Source organism: Pelodiscus sinensis, chromosome 8, assembly GCF_049634645.1.
Source record: "Pelodiscus sinensis isolate JC-2024 chromosome 8, ASM4963464v1, whole genome shotgun sequence".
Lineage (NCBI taxonomy): Eukaryota > Metazoa > Chordata > Testudines > Trionychidae > Pelodiscus > Pelodiscus sinensis.
The window spans coordinates 25,310,715-25,318,975 of NC_134718.1; the positions used below are offsets into that span (position 1 = coordinate 25,310,715).

General features: G+C 45.5%; 1 long non-coding RNA gene across 1 annotated transcript; it reads left to right on the top strand.

Annotated features, from left to right (window-relative positions):
* The first annotated feature begins 274 nt into the window (after positions 1-274).
* LOC112547003 (uncharacterized) lies at positions 275-7,853 on the top strand. Its single transcript, XR_003090734.2, has 4 exons — positions 275-549; positions 3,052-3,087; positions 3,917-4,024; positions 7,589-7,853. It is a non-coding gene; the product is annotated as an uncharacterized LOC112547003 (long non-coding RNA).
* Positions 7,854-8,261: the final 408 nt, after the last annotated feature.

An 8,261-nucleotide genomic window follows, 5' to 3' on the forward strand; every position in this document is an offset into this window, starting at 1 on the left:
TGCCGCCCAGGAGGTGGTGGAAAGGGGCCTGGTGGTGGGGGGCGTTCATGTGCCCCTCGAGCCATTGGAGGACCTGGGTGTACGGGCAGTCCTTACCTCCATCCCGCCCTTCCTCCTCAATGCTGCACTGCTGCCTGCCCTCTCCACCCTGGGGAGGCCCATCTCCACCATCCACCCGCTCCTGTTGGGCTGTAAGGACCCTGCCCTCTGCCATGTTTTATCATTCTGCTGGCAGGTGCAACTGCAACTGCCGCTGGCAGCACATGGTGGGGTGGCACTAGAGGGATCCTTCATGGTGCCCTATTAGGGGTCCCTTTACCGGGTCCACTACTCATCAGGGGAGGCCCGGTGCTTTCTCTGCCAGGCAATGGGGCATGTCTGGAGGGACTGCCCCTGGCCAGGTTGGTGGAGGTGTCTAGGCCCTCTGGGCCCAGGAGGGCGCCAGCCCCAACATCACCAGCCCCCCTGGTAGTCCGGCCTCCACAACTGCCCCTCCTCCAAATGACAGCTCTGCTAGGAGCCCGGAGGCACTCCCTCTGGTGTACCCAGGTGAGCAGGCAGGCCCCACCTCTCTTCAAACTGTCTCTGCGGGGCCCGAGGAGGAGAGTGTGGTGCAATCACTGCCGGGCGAGGGAGAGGGTCCCTCCCCGGGGGGCGGGGTTTCCCTACCTCCCTCTCTCCATCCCTTGCCTCAATGCCCTCCTTGAAAATCATCCACACCCCCTGTCCTCGCCCCAGCTGACCAGCCCTCCACCTCCACCTCAGAGGGCTGGATGCTCGTTCGGAGAAGCGCAGAGCCCGTAATCCGTGGGCTCAATCTCCCCCCTCCAACAAGGAGGATGGGAAGGCCCCCTTCCAAAAAATCACGAGGGGGCTCAGCGCTGTCGAGAATGCCCTTGGCGAGCGTCAACAGGAGGTGCCAGCCAAGGAAGCCAGGGTTGCGAGGGGGGATGATGCCGTTCCCCCTGTGGAGCCCATCCCCAAGGAGGCCTCAGGTGGAGCTCCCCGGCCCTGGTACCAGCTGGGCTTCCCACTGCTACTGCCGAAGTCATTGTTGCCTCAGCAGCCGGCGAGGAGGACTCTGGGGCTGTGTGGATAGAACTTAGCTCCATCTTTGAGGAGATCATCCCAACCAGACCTACACCATCCCAAGCTGTAGTATCTTTCACTATCTGTACTTGGTCTGGGATCGCTTGGAGCGTGGGTGTAGGGATGGTCTGGCGTTCACCCTCCTGTCCCTGGAACAGGAGAAGGCGTTTGACAGGATGGACCATGGGTATCTCCTGGGCACTCTGTGGGCCTTCGGCTTTGGGCCCCGTTTTGTGGGTTTTCTCCCGGTGCTGTACACCGTAGCAGAGTGTTTGGTCAGGCTCAACTGGACCCTGACCGAGCTGGTCAGCTTTGGGGGGGGGGGTACGTTGGGGTGTCTACTGTCAGGCCAGCTGTATGCTCTTCCTCTCTCTCCTCCGTAGGAGGTTGATGGGGTTGGTGCTCCGAGAGCCAGAGCTGTGGCTGGTTCTGTCGGCATACACTGATGACATGCTCCGCATGGTCCAGGACCCAGGCGACCTGGTGCGGGTGGAGGCCTGCCAAGATGTCTACTCGACGGCCTCCTCTGCCCAGGTTAACTGGGTCAAGGCACTGGCCTGGTGGTTGGGGATGGGTGGCGGGCAGGCTCCCTCCCACCCACGCTTCAGGTCATCAGGTAGAGCGTGGGTTCGCTGCTCTATCTGGGCGTTTATTTATCCACCACACGTCCTTCTCCGCCGGAGAACTGGCAAGGTTTGGAGACCAGGGTGGGTGAGTGGCTGCGGAGATGGACAGGACTGCTCCAGTGTCTCTCCCTTTGCGGGAGAGCACTGGTGTTAAATCAGGTGGTCCTGTCCATGCTCTGGCACTGGCTCAACACCCTGAGGCCGGCCCCGGAGGTCCAGGCCAAGCTCCAGAGGGTAGCTCTGGAGTTCTTTTGGCCAGGACTGCACTCAGGGGTTCTGTCTCTTCCCCTGGAGGAGGGGGGCCAGGGCCTGGTCTGCGTGTGCTGCCAGGTCAGGACCTTCTGCCTCCAGGCCCTGCAGAGATTCCTCTTTAGTGCAGGTAGTCCGGTGTGGAGCACTTTGGCGCACACCTTCCTCTGCCGCCTCCGAGGGCTCTGATACGACCGGCAGCTCTTTTTTATCCACCCGAGGGGCCTTCTGCGAGACCTCTCAGAGCTGCCGGAATTCTACCAGGACCTCCTCCAGACCTGGAAGCTGTTCTCAGTGACCAGGTCCGTTATGGCCATTGAGGGAGCAGACCTCCTCGTGCAGGTGGCGGAGTCTCCCTCAGTGTGCCGGAGGCTGATCCTGGCAGAAATCACCAAGGTCCTGGACTACGACAGGGGGACTGGGTGGATCCCTGAGTGCTTGCTCAGTGCATGGGGCTCTCCACCCCCCCCAAACTCCCCTATCCGTAGCCCCACAAAGTCGTGAGACCTCCTCGTCAACCTCCTTCTGGCCAGCTATAATACCAGGAGGAGGATGCTAGACAAGGGGGTTCTCTGAGACAGTGGGGCCTATTTTCGGTCCTCCCTTGTGTCACATATCTGGGCAGAGTTCCTCTGGGCAGCATCCACTGGTTTCATCGACAGGTTTGAGGAGCAGTGGGTGCTGTCCAGGGTTCTCTGCTTGGTGTCCCCATCCAGTTCCTTTGTTTTAAACCTGTGACCCCACACCTTGATCCCTTTTGTCATTATTTGTCCCCAGGAATCAGTCGGACCCTGGGTCTAGTCATCCCTCCTACAGGGCTGAGGGATGGACTTTGAAAAGTAGGCAGGCTGTGCCCACCCACCCCTCCCATGGTTTCCAAATAGTGCCCCACTACAGGGGCATTTAAAGCAGAGATCAAAACCTGAAGCCAAACTGAAATGACCTTCTCATCCTCTCTGCTCTTCTGGCTGTGCCCCTCCCAGATGCACTGGCATATGTAGATCTGTTGTACATATACAGCTTTATTAAATTATAGAAGAACTGACCTGATTTTCTCCCTCAGCTTTTGTGCCCTTATATTTTTCAGACCTGATCTTGCAGAAAATATCCAAAATCGTACTAGGTAAAGTACTGACTGCGTCAGTAGAGGAAACACTTCTTATATTACCTTCAGCTTTTTACTGGAATTTCTGGAAAGTTATGGAGCTATTGAATGGAAGGGGGAGTTAATGTAACCTTTGCTCCTTGATACATGGGAAGGGGCTTAAGGAGATGGATGTCAGGAAAAGGGGCATACTTGACTTAAACAGGCCTTGACTGAACCTGAAGGATTAGAATTTTCTTAAAATCCAAATTATTGTGGCTAATCTCTACAATTCTGACTGCTAGGAAGTAGGTGTGGCATGGAGCTATTTCAGTTCTGAAGCTGAAAAACAGACCACAGTCTTCCGTTATTTTTAGATGAATCTATCCCCAAGGAGCTAGTAATATTGTGTGTCAAAAACTACTCGATCGTAGCATTATAAACAGTCTTAAAAATGGCAGGGGTATCAGATTTTGAATGATTGATCTTCATGAATGAACAGAAGCATCTGAGTATTTACTCTAATGAAAGGAAGATGCTGTTGAGTTTCCCTTGAGCCATTCTGTGATTGTAGTGCTTGGATTTGGTCTGCAACAGAATAGATGATGGTACTGTCTCAGACAATATCAATCTGCTCAGATGTGCTATGTTAACCCTGTGCCTCTGAGTTGGCTCTTGAGCTCTCATGCCTTGGTGATAGTGAGGCTGTATTCAAGTGAAGCTACAAAAGCTTAAGTCAGATTGGCATACGGGTGGGAGAGCCCCTTTCAGGGACATCTCAGAGGGTGACAGGAAGATTTTCCCCAGGTTTGATTGGAGTGTGGGAATGAGTTGCCTTGGTCCCAACCATTATCATTGTCATTCACAGCTGTGGAACTCCAACCATGTGGGAGGCTCTCTCTGGGTCTAGGGAAGGGCAACGTGGTCATGCGGAGATGGAAGACTCTCCCTCATTCAGAAAAGTCCTCATGGCATGGTAAGGATTTGTAGAAAGGGTCACTTTTGGAAAGCAAATATAGAAAGGAATAATTGTGTTTTTATATAAATTCCTGTAGAATTGGTGATTTCTTGCTAGATGTAATATGACCATAGAACAAAGGTAAAAATTATCTTCATTAAATAATGTTAATGAATTATGCAAAACATTAATTTAAAAAAATCAATAAAAAGGCCTGATCTTGAATAGCCCTATACAACCCAGTAGGGTAACTGATTGTCAGAGTAAAGAGTTCTGCTTGCTATGATTAGATATGAATGCTTGCTAAAAATAACTCTGGTGCTATAAATTGTGCATTCTGCTTACTAAGTATATGCACAAAATATAACATAATGAAAAACACTTTTTGAGATGCTGCCTTCTAAGTAGTTAGTTACTCATGAAGCTGATGGCTTGCACTCTTACTTTAGCTGAATATCTTTGAATAGGAAGAACTAACAATAGAATTTTTAGCATTCAAAATCCATCATCTATGGATATAGTTAACTTTCCCTAATTCTATGTTATTACCTTTTCAAGGATCTAGAGGGTTAGAAAAAGTCATGATTTGTAGGGGAAGGCAGAAGGGAAGGAAACAAATAATTTTATCTAAATTAGGATAGTGTTAATTTTTGTTTCCTATTAACATGGCACTGTTGAATCTGTATCCCATGTTTAGGGATCTACTCTTAACTAGGTCCTATTCTTACAGTTTTCAGATTCTATGCTATGTATATACTAGGTTATTTTGATGGTAAAAGAGAAAGCATACTTTGAAAACATTGTAATACACATTAAAGTATCCTTATGAAATTAAATAAAATTGCTAAATAATTATAAGAGAAAATCCATATGCTCAGTCAATTTTTTTCAGGAAAAATATTAATATAATGAATTGGAAAAGAGGTTAGTTTCTGAATAAATCTGGAGACCAGTTTTGCAAAACTTTACTCAAACAAATAATCCTTTTTTATTTTGTATTGTCATTAGTAAAGGTTCTTGCATGGTCAGGAAATGATAGTCTGCACCTAGTCATTTTCTTACCTGCAGTAAATGACAGCAACTGTTGAGAGGAAAAACTTCCCTAAGAGCGGATTGTTCTGTAATTGTCCATCAGAGGCTTTCTGCCTCTTCATCTGAAGTGCCCAGCCATTATAAGAGACAGAATTCTGAATCAGATGGACCATTGGTCTGGTCATTTATGGCAGTTCTTATGTAGTTAGAGCAATGAAATCCTCAGAATATAAACAACAAAACATGCATAGAATTATGCTATTGTGAACTTCTCCATACATGCTCCTACTCTTGGCATGAGGCAATGCCACTGTATTTGTAATTTCCTGTACTTTTATAAAACAATGTAAACTCTAGGAAGTGTGCTTTGTAAAACGATGTCAGCCACACAATTTTAGCAAACTGTCCTTTTGAAAGTTAGCAGGGTTGACATGTGGTTGGGAAGGTGCATCCTGCCTGCTAGACTGAATAATGTGATATGCCAATGTAAGCAGCTATGACAAGTTTTTCTAACATCATGTCAGACCTGGGGAATCCAAAGGAGATTTGATTTAGCAAAGCTGAAAATATTATGAGATAAAAGAAAGTACAAAATAGTCAGATCAGTATGTTCTAGTCATTAAATAGCGGTCCATGCGAGATGGGGCAAAGAGCTTAAGTTTCTCATTGAAAACTAGAAAAAAGAAGAAATTTATTATAGTGAATCTATCCTATATCATCTATCTCCATAATGAGCTGTTGACTGCCTGACTCCAATGCTTATATGGCTTATAAGGGATAAGGTGGAAAACAAATGACGTTTAAAGAGATATGAGATGATCTGAGTCAGGATTGTTTAAAATTAGTTTCAGTTTAATACATAATGCAGTACTATTAGGCTCTATACACTCAAAAAATGCTGATCTGTGGTTGTAATAGAACCTGTGCTAAATGTAGAAGCTATGTCTCAGAGTAGTAGTCATGTTAGTCTGTATTTGCAAAAACAATGAGGAGTCCTGTGGCACCTTAGGCTACATCTAGACTGCAAGCCTCTTTCGAATGAGGCTTTCTTGAAAGATACTTTTGAAAAAGCCTCTTTTGAAAAAGAGCATCTAGACTAAAACCGGTACTTTCAAAAAAGCAAGCCACTTTTTCGAAAGAGAGTACCCAGGCAGTCTGGATGCTCTCTTTTGAAAAAGCACAGTTTGCATTACATAGCACCTTTTTTTTGAAAGGACACGTTTGAAAAAAAGGCATTCTTCCTTGTCAAATGAGGTTTTCCGCGGTCGAAAAAATTGCCTCATTCTTTTGATTTACTTTCGAAAGACCATGGCAGCAGTCTAGATGCAGGGGAAGTTTTTTTTTTTTTTTTTAAAAAAGGCCACATTTTAAAAAAAACCAAACAAACCCTGTAGTCTAGACACATCCTTAAAGACTAATATATTATTTTGGGGCATGTAGTCATGCATCTGACAAAGTGGGGTTTTTTTTTTTTTACCCAGGAAAGCTTATTCCCAAATATATCTGTATTTAAGGTGCCATAGGACTCCTTGTTGTTTTTGTGTAAGCTATGAACATCTTGGACCTAGGCTGGCTGGTAGTAATAGAGCTAAACCTTGAACTCTCCTTGAAATTGATTAGCTTTAGAGTTCTAGCTATACTGTTTTCACAGTCCTACTGGTGATACTGTGCTGAATCGCTGTCTCTTTTATATAAGAGAATCACAGAAGATTAGGATTGGAAGAAATCTCAGGAGGTCATCTCGTCCAACCCCCTGCTCAAAGCAGGACTAACCCCAACTAAATCACCCCAGCCAGGGCTTTGTCAAGCCAAGCCAGAGAATATCTTAGTTTGACAAAGAATGAGACATTGAACTCTCTCAAGGGCTTGGAAAGGGAAGAGGGAAGAGAAAAGGATAAATATTGTTGTTAGTGTACAGAATAAAAAAAGGATTAGAGCCAAATTCTGATTCCACGTATGCTGAGGTAAATCAGGAAAGACTGGCAGTCACTGGCATTACCCCAGTAAAGAGCTGGTATAACTGAGCTGGTATAACTGAGATCAAATTAGGATCACAGTTTATATAAACTATTAAACGTATAGTTGGATTATACCTATTGTAGTTAAAAATGATGTTTTATAAATTTAAATCTGAATCATAAAAGGTTATGGAAATCATTTCCATGCTCTATTTTTCTAAGCATACTTACTTACAACAAATTATACTGAGGTGCATATCTTCTTTTGATGGTAGGAAAATTGGAGGGCTCGTTGGCAGAAACTTCCATTTATTAAGGTTTTTTATGCTATGTTAATTATTTGTAAAGGATTTCAATAGCTATATTGAATTATATCTTGTGCTGCAGGAATAATTAATCCTAAAAGAAAAAAATATGTTCATAAAAGTAAGAAACAGAAATGTAGAAAGAGTGCCTGGCTGTGTTGTTCAGTTCAATGGTGTGAGATTAGGATAAAATTCATTTGTGAATTTTAATAGTGTCTATTAATACATGCAATCTTTTCTGTATGAAACAAGGCAGCTACTTAGTATCTCCCAATCATTCCTCATAGGTGCTGAGCATATTCTTCGCATATTTCTTGGCATTCGCTTTATGCTGGAATGAGGAAAAATCTCGGGAGGCCATGAACATACCCTTTTGTGAAGCCCTTGAGCTGAACCACTGGCAAATGCCATCAGCATTTGATTCCTCTGGACCAGTACAGTCCTGTGGGAAAGCATAATGATGCAGCTATGGGATGATCGGCAGTGGCTGCAAAACTTGTGCATATGTAAGGCCACTTTTATAGACGTTTTTGAGTTGTTTTCCCCTGCCCTGAAGCACAAGAATAGCAGAATGAGATCTACTCTGACAGAGGAGAAGTCAGTGGCAATTATCCTGTAGAAGCTTAAAACACCAGTCACCTACCAGTCAGCTGGGAATCAATTTGGATTGGGGAAATCTACCATGGGGGCTGTTGTTTTTCAATACTCTTCTGCTACAGCGAGTAGTGACTCTGGGAAACAAGGAGGATCTAGAGAACGGCTTTGCCGGGATGAGGTTCCCTAACTGTGGTGGGGCGATAGACAAAATCTGCATCCCTTTCTTAGCCCCTGACCACCTAGACAAAGAGTACATTTACTGAAAGGGGGTGGTACTTTGTTACCCCAAATTTCACTGGAGGACCACCCCAGGTTTATACTTATATGGATTTATTAAATGAGGAATTAACAATCCACTATAGA